This window comes from Schistocerca gregaria, chromosome 3, assembly GCF_023897955.1.
Source record: "Schistocerca gregaria isolate iqSchGreg1 chromosome 3, iqSchGreg1.2, whole genome shotgun sequence".
Classification (NCBI taxonomy): domain Eukaryota; kingdom Metazoa; phylum Arthropoda; class Insecta; order Orthoptera; family Acrididae; genus Schistocerca; species Schistocerca gregaria.
The window spans coordinates 766,142,061-766,157,685 of record NC_064922.1 but is presented as its reverse complement, the minus strand read 5'-3'; the positions used below and the strand labels follow the sequence as shown (position 1 = coordinate 766,157,685).

General features: G+C 41.3%; 1 pseudogene; it reads left to right on the top strand.

Annotated features, from left to right (window-relative positions):
- The first annotated feature begins 4,622 nt into the window (after positions 1–4,622).
- LOC126356571 (5S ribosomal RNA) lies at positions 4,623–4,740 on the top strand (annotated as a pseudogene).
- Positions 4,741–15,625: the final 10,885 nt, after the last annotated feature.

The following is a 15,625-nucleotide window of genomic DNA, read 5'->3' as shown; positions in this document are numbered from 1 at the left end:
GAGGACATAGACTTTCCAGCATAGAGTGCAAAGAAGAGAAACTATGTTTTACAGTGTCCGTCTCCGGACGTAGGCACGAAACATACTCCCAAACAGGTAGAAGGGAAAGGGAAGAGGCGGGGATATGGGGGGAGGATGGGGGATGGGAAAGAGTGTGGAAAAGGAAGGTATGCAGCCCGGAAAGGAAAGAGAGCCGCACTAGCTCGGGGTCCCGTGTTCGCCAAGCACGTATCCACAAAAGAGTTGTGGACCCCCTGGTAAGGTCGATGAATGTGGGCTGCACTACCAGATTACGGTGAGAATGTCGTGCCAGTTGTGCAGTATTATCCTACAGCGTACGCTTTCTCTTGTACTGACATTTGAAATTAAAGCATTATAGTCCGAATGTGCTTGAGAGTAGTTACTGTAATGTTTATATAACTGTGCACCTACATATTCCAAACGGAGCACATTTAAACGGTGTTTCTTACAACCAGAACGAACGTTTTCTTCCCTCTTATCAAACTATAGCAGCCGTCAACTTTGTACCCTCTGTTCGCAATATCTCTCTGTTCCTGTTATCAAGAAATCTTTGCTGGGCGTCTAACATACACCTTAATGACCTCTGTTGACCTTTCCTTACATCTATTTACTTGATACCAAAGAACGTTCCCTACCATCTTATCAAACTTTAACAGCCATCCTCTGTGTCATGTCTCTTCGCAGTATCTTACTGGTTCTGTTATCAAGATATCTTTGCTAGTAATCTAACATACACATTAATCACCGCTGTTGCCTTTTTCTCTTTAGCAGATACCAACATACACAATTCACGAAAACTTTCTTGTTAGGCGTCTCCATCCTCAATATTCATACGTATTCATGTAGACAAACACTGAACAATAACGTGAAAATAGAATAATGAATTGTAACGACATTAAATAACTGAATAAGTGGTAGAGTTTGTGTTAACTAACGACGCATTATGACTTTCGTTACTTGAGTCAGTCTAGACTGAAAACTATTTACATCTACATCTACATTTATACTCCGCAAGCCACCCAACGGTGTGTGGCGGAGGGGTACCAAACCTTATAGGACTGATGTTCAGACTATGCGCTTTTCAGGCTGGATTTGCGTTGGCAGTAGTGTTAGTGTCATGTCTTGCCGTTAAGAGCATGTGCTGGTATGGAGAGGTAGGTCTGAAACACAAAAATCAGTGTGCATTGCAGTTGTACACACTCAACGTGGGTCTAGACAAGGTGAGTAGGTCTTTACTCGTAAAGGTGTGTTAACCAAATAACGGAGATAGTGCTGCTGCTTTTCGAGATTATCGTCGCTTTAAAGAATTGCGGAAAGGTCCTCTTTCCGCGCCGCTGTTGAAGAACGTGATTCGGAAGTTCGAATTACCTCGCGATTTTAAGTCCCTTCTGAGAGAGACGGACGGCCAATTATGCCACAGTTTGTTAAAGAATTTACTGTTGCCATGGCTGAAAACGCTGGACACAGTGTGCGGTCTTCAAGAAGTGCAAGAACTGTGTAGCCACCGTTGAAAAGGTACTGTGAACAATTGTGAAATGCTACCTCTAGCACAGTTCCAGGCTGTCGTGGTTGCAGATGGTCGTCACCTGGAGCAACGTTTATAAAGTGGAACATATACATGGGACTCAATTTAAGCTGTTCTCTGCCAAAACTACGGTTTGGTAGTTTTGGTTCAGAATAGTAAGAGGTAGGATTACCGGTATTAAGGTTAGGGTTGGTTGAGAAAGAAACGTTAATGAATGTGGGACAGAGAAACTTGGAGCCAACGACTTTTCTTTGTTTTTTATTTCTTTGTTTATTTCGCACGCAATTAGAGCCGCGTGCCATTCACTGTTAGTCTGTTGTGTATTTTATATCCTCAAAAAATAGAATTTTATAAATCATAAAAATTTGTTGATCGTGTAACTTCTGCCCTTTTTTCTGTAAGTACAGTTTACATTCACAACCATAAGAAAATCTGTAAAATTTTTGTTGATATCTTGTACTTAATGAACTTTCTTCGTCATGATCAAAAGTCAGAGTCAACAGCATCCTTTTATTATTGATAGGTACGAAAGTTGTTTATGACTAACAGGTATACATTTCACATAAACTAGCAGAAATAACGAAGCCCTGTTTGAAATGTTTTCATTTCGGTGCACTTTTCTTACGGAATTTCCATTTTTAGCACTTTAACTTAAAACTGTAACGCTTTTATTTTTACTACAGTATCATTCGGTACATGTCACAAACCAACGGTTTCCGAATACAACCTGAGTTAATTATTGATTGCTACAAATACTGTTTATTTATAAGTAACAGACAGGATAGTAACTAAGTAGAGCAGTAGTATGTGACACAGATGGGGTCAAAGTTAACGAAAACCGACAAAAAGCAGGGACAGATTAATGACTGGGAATAGAGGAGAAAAAGTCCTGGAACACGGTACAGAGCATCACCGCATACACAGCACGGCAGATGTTCAAAATGGCCTTCATGGGGTGCAGATGACAGGAATAGTAGAGGTTATTATGCAGGATGTATGTAATCGTACTCTGGCTTACAACACGTTGGACGGCTATTTGCCTGGAATGTGGACCAGGTTTTGTCTCAATATCCTGTAGAACCCGGTACTCCAAATCTGGTGTATGTACAGTCTGCCGTCTCCCTACACGTTTGTCTATCTGAAAGGACCCTTGATCACACAAATGACAAAAAGGGGTTTGAAATTTTGTCTGATGTGGTTTGCGTCTGTGAGGGTACTTGTCTTGGTACAGCTGTGCTGCTTCTCGCCAGTTTCTATCTGTTTGGCCGTACGCAAACACCGCTTAGGCTTGTTTCCGATATGAATACGGGACCATTCTGCTGCTCACAGTACGCTGCGTCACTCACACAGCCTACAACGTACAAGCCTTTTTCCTCCTTTTCCGGTCAGGAATCCGTCCTTGCAGTTTGTCGATTTTATTCATGTTATCCGCACTCAGTTTCTAGACAGGCCACGGTTATCAGTTTCTAGAGGAGTCTGGTACAACACTGAACGTACACGGTAACAAAGCGAAAAAATTAGATAACGTGCGATAGGTATGCAAAACAACTAACTTACAGGAAACGCAGTTATCATCATAACTAATCCTAACTGACAAAGGCTACTAGGAAAACTACCGTAGTCCACACTTACTTATATAATTCTACGGCAGTTCTACAACTTTAGATGCAATTAACCAGTGTCGCACTTCCATGTTCAAATTAAAATGTATTTCTTTCAATGGTTTGGTCGTTATTTCTGTTCCGCATGCCCTTAAAAATGGTTTTACAAAGTTTCATTGTCCTGCGATCACTCGTTTTTCATTGGTCTCTTCTAAAATAGCAAAAGGTTTATTGTAACCTCGTGTATTTCGACGAAACTCCCACACAGCTTTTTCAGATGCTGCAAGGTTTCTTTCATTTGTATTCACTGCTTGGATTCCAACCCAACTACGAACTCCTATCGGTCTAGCGCCGCTGTTTATAGTTGAGTTCGATTCCCGAAGCCCACTGCGACGATTGCTGCTCTTATGTTTTTCTGAGCCCACACTGATATCCTTTGAAGTGCTAATTCTCTCTGTATTTTCTAGCTCTGGAGGATGTGATCGCCGGAGAGATTTCCATAAACTGGCTGCCGACCACCAAGCCTTGCATAAATTGAAACCTCCGTCCCTGTTTATTATTTCGGGAGACTCCGTAATTGGTCTCATAGTATTTAAGTTCGTCATTACATTCGAGGCAGTAATCGGCGACAGTTGGTTTGCTTGGTTGTTTTAGTCTGTTATGTCGCTGACGTTCCTTGTATCTCTTGTCGACTGTTCTCTTAGCCTGCCAACGGAAGACATGCCACTGTCGCACGGCTTGCCAAGTACTCCCAGCTTATGGAGACCTAGATCGTATTTAACATTACAACGAATACTTTTTATCTGAGACAAAGGTAGCGAAGTGCACTGGATACCGTGTTTCCGTAGGGGTCTACCTATCTTTCCGGATCTTGGGTCGAGTTTTAGTCTTCTAGGAACTCTTGAAGCTTTTCCGGTCTACTTGGCCACACCACAAACTTGTCTTTCACGTACTGATAGAAACACGTTGGTTTCAGTTTGGCTGCTTCTGGAGTCTTTGCTTCAAAAATTTTTGTGAAAAGTTCGCCATGGTAGGCCTTAACGGACTATCCATCGTCACGCCATCACTTTGTTCCTAAGATTTTCCGTATTACAGGAAACACGTTGAGGTCAGAAGGTGTCTAAAAATTTATGTCATACAATCGACTAAGTTTTCCGTAATTAGCTCCCAGGAATTAGGAAGTGGGACTGCTTTAAATATGGAGACAACATCAAAGCAGACCACAATATCTGTATCCCAGAGCCACAACTGACTGAAGTGGTGTACGAAGTAAGCGGAGTTGTGAATGTTGTGTTTGCACTGGTCATATACTGCTCGTATAGTCACAGAGCATCTAGGCACAGAGGCTTCACAAATATTTACCCTGATAACAAAACAATGTAACTCTTTACTGAATATAGTAGATGAAACATTTGCCTCTACTTACTAATATTTGAACCTTGGGTACATATTTAAAACAAGTAATACACTTGAATGCCAACGGCCTTGTCGCAGTGGTAACACCGGTTCCCGTCAGATCACCGAAGTTAAGCGCTATCGGGCTGGGCTAGTACTTGGATGGATGACCGTCCGGACTGCCGAGCGCTGTTGGCAAGCGGCATGCACTCAGCCCTTGTGAGGCAAACTGAAGAGCTACTTGATTGAGCAGTAGCGGCTCCGGTCTCGGAAACTGACCACATGCCCCTCCATGTCAGTACCCAGTGACGCCTGTGGGGTGAGGATGACACGGCGGCCAGTCGGTACCGTTGGTCCTTCACGGCCTGTGCGGTAGGAATACAGTTTAATGTTTAAATCACTTCAACGTTTGCACACGCAAAATATCAAGCCGGTATTCAGCCTCTTGCCCCATTCTACAACATGTCTTGTGTGAATGTGCCAATGTCACACCAGCAACTACCGTTTCGTACACAATATTTTTCACACATCCCCAAAGAAACAAATCTAAGGAGATAATGACAGGTGATTTAGGTGATTTTGGGAGCCATGGAATTAGGCCGTCGCTGCCAATCCACCTGTCGGGGAAGGTCTCATTAAGAAAATTGCAGTTTTATAGAGTTCAATGAGGGGGGAATGCCATCTTGCCGAAAGCCTGCGGCCGGGGAACGGCATAATTTACCAACATATCTAGGTAAACATATCCATTCACATTATTTCCAAGGAAGAAAAACGGGTGAATCACTCGATTACACATTAACTCTACATTGACCTTTGGACTGTACCTAATATGTTCTCCTACGACATGAGGATTTTCTAAGCCCCATATCCTAGCTCTATGGAGGTTAACTGAGCCACAAACATGAAACGTACCTTCATGGTAAAAACATGCACGCTTCAAGAAATCATTGCTCTCACGCAAACGGTTCAGCATGTCCCCTGAAAATTGTTAACGTTTTGGGTGACCATATAGTTGTAATGCATGGGCAATTCGGTCGTTGTACGCATACAGTATAAGACGTTTGCAAACCACATTTTGCACTGTACGCTTTAGCACTGGAAGCTCCAGCAGGTAACGTTATTCAGGAGATCCATTATCTTCTTATTGTAGTCCACAAGTGACATTACGACCGGAACGTTGTTCTGTCGGTTGGCAGAACTACAGTTTTCTTGTCCTTTCCTACCTGTTCGTAGATGGATATGTTGGATCTGAGTATTCCCGCCTTGGTAATCCCTCTACAGCTGTTGTCTCGTGTGGGAGATACCACGGTGTCGAGTATAGACTTCTGATGAAAGGTAGCCTACATGTGCAAGTAAAAAGGATCCCAGACTAAGTGCGCCAAGGAAATCAGACAGCCGAGGCTAGTCGTGTGGTAGAATAAAGAAATTCTCAAGATTCTCTGGTGGTCTTTTTTCTCATAGATTGAGTACCCTTTTCGTGATTCAACTTCACAGTCTCTGAACACTCGACACAATTAATTCTCGATTACGCGCTCGCTAACACGTCCCATCAAGACGCCATTGCTTCAGCTCTGAAAGCACTCTTCGTTAGGTCTGCAATTTTTCGAAAGCAGCTTCATACTAATTGCTTCTCAAGGTAGTATTTCTTTCTGCACAATTCCCCATAAATCCCAGCCTGAATATTGCTTCAAAATACTTCTACTATCCCATGCACCTATCTTTCACAAACATTCCCCGATCAAACACCGTTCGTCATTAACTTTCTTTCAGACGTCTTCTTGTTCATTATAAACATAAATGATTATTAAGACCTATCGGTCACAGTGCTTCATCATAAAAAAATTACACATTCAACGTATTAATATCAGAGAAATGTACAACAGAAGTGAAGCATTTGCAAACAGGATTTCATACATTTACATTTAAGAGCCTTGCATTTGGTATTAGTAAAAATCAGAAGTAAAACATGAAATAACGCAGTAGTGAAATACAAAATGACAAAAACGGATATTGCTGTATTATTCATACTTATTAGTTACAATGAGCGAAAATCTTTGTTACAATGTGTATACTACATCTCGATATAAAATCCACCATCATTCTTGTTTGGAAGTGATTTTACTATTTCAAAGCACAACCCATTCAGATGTTTGGTAATGAGTACTTCCCAAAAGTCACTTTACTTTTTACCCATTCTCCGACTTTCAAAAATTACAATCGAACTTCTAGAGTGAGGAACATGACTATACGCTTCGAGATTGGCGAATGTTTTGCTGCGCTGTAGCGCGTCTATCCACACAATTCACGATAAATAACGGCAACCCATCTCTACAGCACGTTGTTGCCTGCTGAAATTGAGTTTAGTGTCGTCTTACCCTGAATCGAGATACTCAGAGGGTTGACACACAGATAAGTGGGTAACTAAGAGCCTGAACAGTCTAGGAGACAGTGTGTCCAATGGTACGGGCATATGAGACTGGCCGATAGTAGTATGTGCTCACGAACTAGCGCACCCCATCCTCAACTCTCAAACCAACAAGCAGTACCCGTCAAAAGCTAGAGATTGTACCCAGATTTGACGACACAAGCAAACAGTGAACAATATAAAATGTAATACTCAGCCAACCAGTTGCACACAACATTTTACAAAACATATTAACCAGGTTTCGATAGTTCCAAGACTATCTTCATCAGAATGGTAAAATGTACCTAGAAAAATACATAATGCATAAATAATATACATAAAATAGTTAAATATGTGAAAATTATCAACTGTAACTAGAAAACTGCACTTACATAAAATCACATAATAGAGTCTAAATTTCAGCAACAGTAATCTCGTCAAATGACATGTCTGTGTCCCATGATTCCAGAATAACAATCATAATAAAAAAGACAGGCTGTTATCACAGAATAATAAAATCATGGTTGCAAGTTAACTGGTGTAGCCGGCTAACACTGGCACTTTACAGCGCAAGAGGCATGAGACTAAATGACAGGTTTTAGTTGCAAATTTTTACATATGTAAGAGGACTGGAACTTTGATAGTGGCAACTATTTATTTACAGCTCATGTAAAATAGATCCGTGTTTCAAAATTTTACTGGCCTTCAAAGTAGTAGCCAGCATTGTGTATAAGCCGTTGCAGCGATGTGGAAGTCGTAGGATACTCTTAGCACTGCCAGTTGTGTTGACAGTTCGACTTCTGTCTCTATGCTGTTCATTTTTGGAGCACATCCTACGACAAGCCTAGAGAGAGAAGGGATGAAACATTTTGCAGGGCCTGACCATCATTTTGCAGAACAACGCTGCAGCAAGTGCTGTGCAGTTTGACTGATGGGGCTGCTAAGTGCTATACCACCTACTGCCCTCCCCTGACTTAAGCCCTCGTGAGTTCAACTCGATTTCTGAACAGAAGGAAACATTTCATAGCATTCGCTTCAGAACAGGTAATAGACCGCATCGCTAAAACTGTCAACGCAACTGGCACTGCTAAGAGTATCCTAAGACTTCCATATCGCTTGCAACCGGTTATACACAACGCTGGTGACTACTTTGAAGGTCTGTAAAACTTTTAAACTCGTATCTATTTTGTACGAGCTGAAAATAATGAGTTGCCACTATTAAAGTTCCTACCCTCATAACTATTTCCTTATATATTTTTAGGTAACTTTTACTATTCTGATGAATATAGTCCTAGAACTATCGAAACCTAGTTAATGTTTTTTTTAAATTATGTCTGACTATTACATTTTATATAATTGCGTACATGGTTGCTGAGCGCACAGTCACAAAACGTTTAAAATGTGAAACAGTGAATGTTTTATATGAAGATATCGTCGCGGAAACTTCAGTCGCACGTCCAGAGTATTGGGTTGTAGTTTATGCTACACAATTTTCGTTGACGTGCCTTAATAGCTGACAAATCCGTCATAGAGCAGATAACCAGTTTGCCAATTTTCTAAGGAACGAATAGAAAAACTTAACCGTGTTCATAGTGAAGTATCGATAAAATTCGTTTTCCACTTATTCTTAAAAACATCTTTGAAAGAACCAAACTGTCGTGCAAAGAAATATGCACAAAGTACATATGTATAAGCACTGTATATAAATTAAGATACATGATCCCAGAAAGTTTCTGCACTTTGGGGGCAGTTGCTTCGCGTTTCTACAATGCGACCGTGTAAACATCTCTACGCCAGAGGCTCTTCATAGCTCTACAGACGGATACTGTTTTCGCCTACAGCTATTCGCTCTTCGCAGTTGGAAGCTGTCAAAAGCGCTGCCACGTGTCAGGCATTTTCTTAATTTGACTCGACTGTGCGAGTGTGTTGGTAGTAAAGAAAGAATGTATTAAAATGTCATGCATTACGTGCCAATTTTTGACCCATGCCACTGCTTGACATATCCCTTGGACTATGTATCGTACTATGCTGTATTTGTGTAAATACATTCAGCGGCATAGGTGGATACTGCCGCGAAATAAGTTGCGAATAATGTTAGTAGCAAGGAAATAATAAATTTGTACGTCACGCATCTCAGTCTATATGACGAGATATGTCCTGATCTATGTGTCATACAATGACATAATTTTTATACGTAAATTCAGCGGCATATGAGGATACTACCAGGAAAATGTGTTGAAAATACAGATAGTAGAGAAGAGGTATCGAATTTAAACGTCATTCACAATGTAGCAGTTTTTCACACATCTCAGTGCTAATGGCGCCATATATCTTCAACTATGTATGGTACCTCTTTATACTTTTGTAAGTGCATTTAGCGGCAAATGTGGACAGTGTCTGCAAAATTTGTTGCGAACACAGTAAGTAGCACAGAAGTGTTACATTTAAACGTTTTGCATGACGCGATAGCTTTTCACGCGTGTCATTATTTATAACGTCACGTCTTCTGAATTATGTTAGGTAGGTGATTATTGATTGATAGTAAAAGATACATGTACGAAGAAATCGCAATAGTCGTTTAGGATGAGATGTGGTACACACACACACATATATTTTTGTAATATGTACGCATATAAGAGGCGATCAAAACATTTCCGTTTGAGGGCATTGCTGCAACGACAAACACCGGTAGACACCTAAAATGAAGTAGGGTGTTTATAGGACAGCTAGTCCAGGCAAATTAGGGAAAATGGGTGAAAAATTTTGTAAAGTTTTGAAACTGCAGGAGAAACTCTTAGGGAATGGAGAGTAAAAATCACAAAAGTTCCCATCGCTATCGCAGGAGATTCCGCCTCCCCCATCCCTTAATGTAATTTATTTTCCTTTTTTCAAACTATACGAAAAACGGTTCATTTAACGAAGTTATCTATATAACTGAAAATGTCCCTAGTGAAATTCTACTCAGAGAAGGTGAAATCCATAATTAAGCAATGTAATTAGTTTACCAGTGCCAAAATTTGTAGGTAAAAAAGTGAAATTTATTTTAAAACAGACGTCTATTTATATGGAACAAATTTGCTTTATAGTCTTTTATTTTAGATTTATTCAACTTAAGTTATTGGAATGATAATCATTTTTTACGAAAATTAAGTATTAGTATAAAACTAATAAACAATTATTTTTGTTGTAATATATATTTACAATCATATGTATAGCAAGTAGACAATGTAAATACCATAATGTCTATCAAACAAATTAATTCTTGAAACTTCCTGGCAGATTAAAACTGTGTGCCGCACCGAGACTCGAACTCGGGACCTTTGCCTTACGCGGAAAAGTATAGAAATTAATTTTTGCAAATACTTTTTTAACATAAAACCATCATACAAAACTTCTGTCAAATCAATGCAAGGCACGTTAGTGTAGCTTCGTCCATTCCAGTTTTGCACAATTTTGTGCGATGTAGGTCAGCCTTCACATATCTGCACTTTCTTCCGCAGCCTTGAGTGCAGCGGCATGAAATTTGTAGCAATATTTTCTCTGGAGCATGTAGTCGTTTCATGTGAATTTGGGAGAGGGATGAGTTTGAGTCCCTCCAGCCCCAGTTTCTGGGATCCAAGTTGTTCCCCAGCCATCATTGGACTTGTATGTAAGCTCGGCAGGAATGGATGCGTCCTGCATCAGTAGTGGGTGGTAAACGAGAGAGTATGACAGCATTGTTTGCCTGACCCACGACTACATTAAAACATTTAAATCGAATGGCATTTAAGTCAGGACTCTATTGATTTTGTATAGAGAGAGAGTATAAATTTCTCTCCTGTTTTTACAATGCTATCAGGAGAGGAAGCAGGAGTATTGAATATCTGTGGTATATTATGAAGTTGGGGATACTGGTTGAATAGTTGGAAAGCTTATATCTTTCCTTTCCCAAACAAGGCTGAAGTGCTGTCGCAACGACGTACTGCTTGAAGAAACAGTATTGAATTCTTGCATTTATGATCAAGTGAGGAGTTACGTATACCTTTAGAACTGTAACACCTTGTTCTGATGCTAGCTTTACCTTCCATCAGGATTATGCCTTGTCGTCTGCAGCACGAGCGGTAAGTAGCACTAAATGATCTACATCTTCACCCAATACAGTCACTTGATAGTAAGATTTGGTGGCGTTTATTACTTTTGCATAAATTTCGACATCTGCATCGCCATCCTCAATCCTGGTTTCAATACCAAAACTGTCTTGATTTTGCACAAGCTGTTAAATAAACATTTCCTTATTGCTGAGGTTACTAAGAATGGCAGATTAAAGAAAATTTCCCACGAGGTCCGCCTTCTTCGTTCGCCTTTGGCGTTCAGTAGGTTTTTTTATGTTCAGAGAGCTTTCTGAATATCCATCAAATACAACAGCATCAGCATCTTTATAGTGTCTGTGAATATGGGATATTAATGTCGGGCCACAAGACGTGGTGGATAAGAAATCCTCCATCTATAACAAAGCACTTCGATTCCTTGTTGTCAATATTCATTTCATGTTCTTGATTGAAAACGTTGTACAGCGACTACTATTCTTTTCCTCATCAGTCCACTTTTGTTAAACAGAGACATCGGTACATTGGACAATTCGAATGTGAAGCAATCCTTTAAATCATCAGGTGAATGAAAAGTGCACAGTATTCTCTGAAATAGCTGTGTTGTATCTACTTCAGTTATACTTTTTTTTCAAGCATAGCAGTTGACAAGCACATTGTCGTAACCATGCTGGATTGCTTAAGCTTCAGAGTACAAAATTTTGGCAAGACAGTAACCATTGTTCGAAAAGCTTCTTCACCAACAGACACAGCTTTGTAGCAGTTTACTTCCTGAGAAGCTGCTGATCCAGATCCTAATGAATACAATTGCTCCTTATAAACAAATGGAGTGTGTTGTTGCAACCACAGCTGAAACCTTCTGCGAATTTTCTCGTCAGTTTCTATCCTCCCACTCCTCCGTTCAACATGTTGATCACTCGAAACCAAATGTAAATTTCAGAACTGTTCCATAGCTTCGCGTATGGGATGGGCTATTAGTTTACAGCAAATCTATCGATGAAACATCTGCTGTGTGAAACACCTCCAGCACTCATCAGGTTCTTCAAAAGCGTTTGTTCTATCGGCATGTCGGTCCATACTCCACACCAGTACTTATCAGAGCCTCGAACCATGAAGAATCTGTCCCTGGTGACTTTATCGAAATCCACGTGTTTCATGGTTTCTGTCAGTTTTTTCCATGTCTAGGTGGCACAGATGACAAGCCTTAGCATAATTAAAGTGTCCAGTCTCATGGAAGATTGGAAGCATATCTCGCATACTTTCTGTATGAAGGTCCCAATTCCCCATACACTCTGCTTTAATGAAATGCAATTCTAAGATGACAAGCTGATTATATTGTATCCATAACTGGGAAGTTTTCCCTCTTCGCTTAATATCACCCACTGTGTTTACAAATTTATTTTTCAGCTTTTTAATCACTTGATCTTTATCCAAAACACGGAAAGGTGCACTATTTTCACTCTTATCAGAAATGCAGTCTTTAATATGTTGCTTCTATTCCTCTATCACTGCCATTTCCTCCAGTATTATGATGGAAAGAGCACACATGACTGCAGAGTGAACTTGAATTGCCCTCCAGTTCAGTTGATCTCTAGAAGTTCAGAGAGTATACTGTCTGTTATTAAGAATTCTATTGCTCCTAGATCAGACGTTATCAAGTGAAGGCCTCCTAATCGAATAACTACATTAATGAATAACTCATTCCCTCCATTAGCCTCCACTGCAACTATATCTTTAGCTTCCATGTACAGTGGTTGATCAAACGTGGTGATACATGTATGCTGCGTAATCTCCTTACTCTCCGTGGCGGCATAAGTTGAAGCAGTTAAAATAGTGCTACAATCTGTGGGCGGGTTGTTGATGAATGGAAGCACTAATACATTTGATTGCGTATAAGGTTCTCCAGTTGTGATTTTCTCCATAAAACCTTGCCATGCAGGAATAGAAAGCTGTAAAAACTTTCCCAACATCCAAGTAAAATCGTGAATGGTAGGCACTGTTGCTTTAGTGAATGATTGTTCTGAGTATACATTTTGCCAACAATTTCTTGAATTAAACTGTATTCTGCCTTCGGAATGTTAGCAGACTAATTTTTTGGGCACTTGCTGTTTCAGTAGAGCTCGACATGACCGAGTTTCGTTACTTTCTGATGTTCTATCGCTTTCCCTGGAGTCACACACCTGATTCCACCCATGCCATGGAATGTACCTTTGCCCGTCATTGTTGCAATATTGAAGTCAGAATTATGGAAAACTAACTGCGAAAACAAATCATTTGAAGTATTGGGTTTCCAGAACTGAACGGTAGAAGCCTAAATAATGCCACAGTGCTATATGAAGAAACCCGTATGCTGTTCGTGAATATCAGCACGTCAGGTGAGATAACCAGACTGCGTGCAAATTTGCTGTCAGGGTTCCTAGGCGATCCTCAAGAGTTCTCCAGCTGTCGTACGAAATCGTACTCCAGACTATAACTCCGGGTGTAGATTCAGTGTGTCTAGAACTTTCGTTGCAGGCCCACAACTGGCCTCCTCCTAAACACTACACGGCCAGCACTGGCACCGAGGCAGAACCAGATTTCATCAGAAAACATAACAGACTCCATCCTGCCCTCCAATGAGCTCTCACTTGACACCACTGAAGTCGCAAATGATGGTGGTTTGCGGTCAGTGGAACGCGCTCTCCAGGGCGTCTGGCTAGGAGCTGCCCGTGATGTAACCGATTTGTAACCGTTGTGTGGCTACTGTGCTAGCTGGTGCTCAGAGTCTTGCTGCGGATGCAGTGCGAAGCGCCAGAGCCATAGATCGAACACGATGGTCTTCCCTCTGGGTTATGTCCGGAGTCCGATCATCTTGCGGCCGTACATTCATGTGACTGCTGCTGCTAGCAGTCATATGCAGCGGCGATATTCGTGTCAAGTCTCTCTGTAGTATGGCACAAGAAACACCCATCTTCTAGTAGACCAATTGTACGACCTTGTTCAAACTCAGTGATGTGTTGATAATGGCGTCTTTGTCTCCTGAAAGACATTCTTGACAAACACCAGCTCATCACGTCCTATCTCAAAGGTAACTAACCCCCACGACCGTAAAAGCCTTTATTTAAAGCAAACTTGATTTGCATCCTCACAGTGGCGCTTCTAGTGCCACTCATATGCGACCGTGAATAGACATCGTCTTACAGATGTACCAATTTTGGTTTATGTCGAACAACGCCTCTGGATGCTGCGATTTCTTTCGTTCAATGTACCGTGAGGTCCGCAGATCGTGGTCGTGCGGTAGCGTTCTCGCTTCCCACGCACGGGTTCCCGGGTTCGATTCCCGGCGGAGTCAGGGATTTTCTCTTCCCCGTGATGACTGGGTGTTGTGTGGTGTCCTTAGGTTAGTTGGGTTCAAGTAGTTCTAAGTTCTAGGGGACTGATGACCATAGATGTAAAGTCCCATAGTGCTCAGAGCCATTTATTTTGTACCATGAGTTTTCTTCAGTCTTCCTTGTCGTTTCAAACCGGTCTCCCTTCCGGCGCTCACAAACCGTCCTTCTTCCATCCTTGACGCAGGCCGGCTCCACACCAGGTGCGGTGTGCACAGTTCCTTTACCTGCGCTTATTAATTCCTTGTCAATGTGAACACTGGCCCAACAGTCAGTTACCATGGTAGACAACAACATATTCCCTCATCAGCATTACCTCGGAGTCAGACCTCCAGAGTTCAGACTTACTGTTAATTCCATGGCATCGGGAGCGTATGGCGTCGGTGGACGCCATAGCTGAGCTGACGAACTATACGGACTGTCGGACCCCACGCATGTTGTTAACCCTTGCAAAGAATGTCTTGAACTCTCATGCCTAGTTATCGACTCGCGTTCTCTCCATGTGTATTTGTCCCCCTAGCGCATCTGAAATTCGAACTATTTACTTTATTATGTAGGACTGGTAGTTACTTGTCTGCTGTTACCTTTTGTTGCATTTTATCATGCTACGGGATGGAGCAAGCGAACTTGCTATCCTTTCAGTAGATGTCCACTTCAAATGTTTTTCCGACGTAACAGAGCTATTTCCGCTATTAATCTGGCATTTTCCGTTTGTGGGTCCAATAATGGAAAGGCAGCCCCAACTTTCATTACTTCAAAAAATCTCGTGACTTGTCTGTAACCACCCAAACTGGCCCAGTAAATTCATGTAGCAACTTTCAGCACAAACACCTGTAGTGTAACGAGAAGTCCGACGCTCGCACGGTTATGGTACAGGAGAATTTCTCTAGAGTTAAGAAGTTCCTTATCTGAAAGTAGGGTTATGAAGTGAGAGGGAACGACGTACCCCAAAATTTACAGGTGGAATGAAAACGAACGGCAGGGTGTCGTTGTGACAGAGCTATGATTTTTTTTTTTTTTTTTTTGCCGATGAACACAAACAAATTTACGTGAATTTAATTTAGTAAATATCAATACAATAATACATCAAATATGAATGTCTTTCCCGAATAGAAGGCACAACGCATTTTCAAACGGACTGAGGAGGCCTTACTACGAGAGCGCATTCAGCAGACCCTACGGGACTTGGCAAGCACAAACTGTAAGTTAATGTCTCTCCATATTAC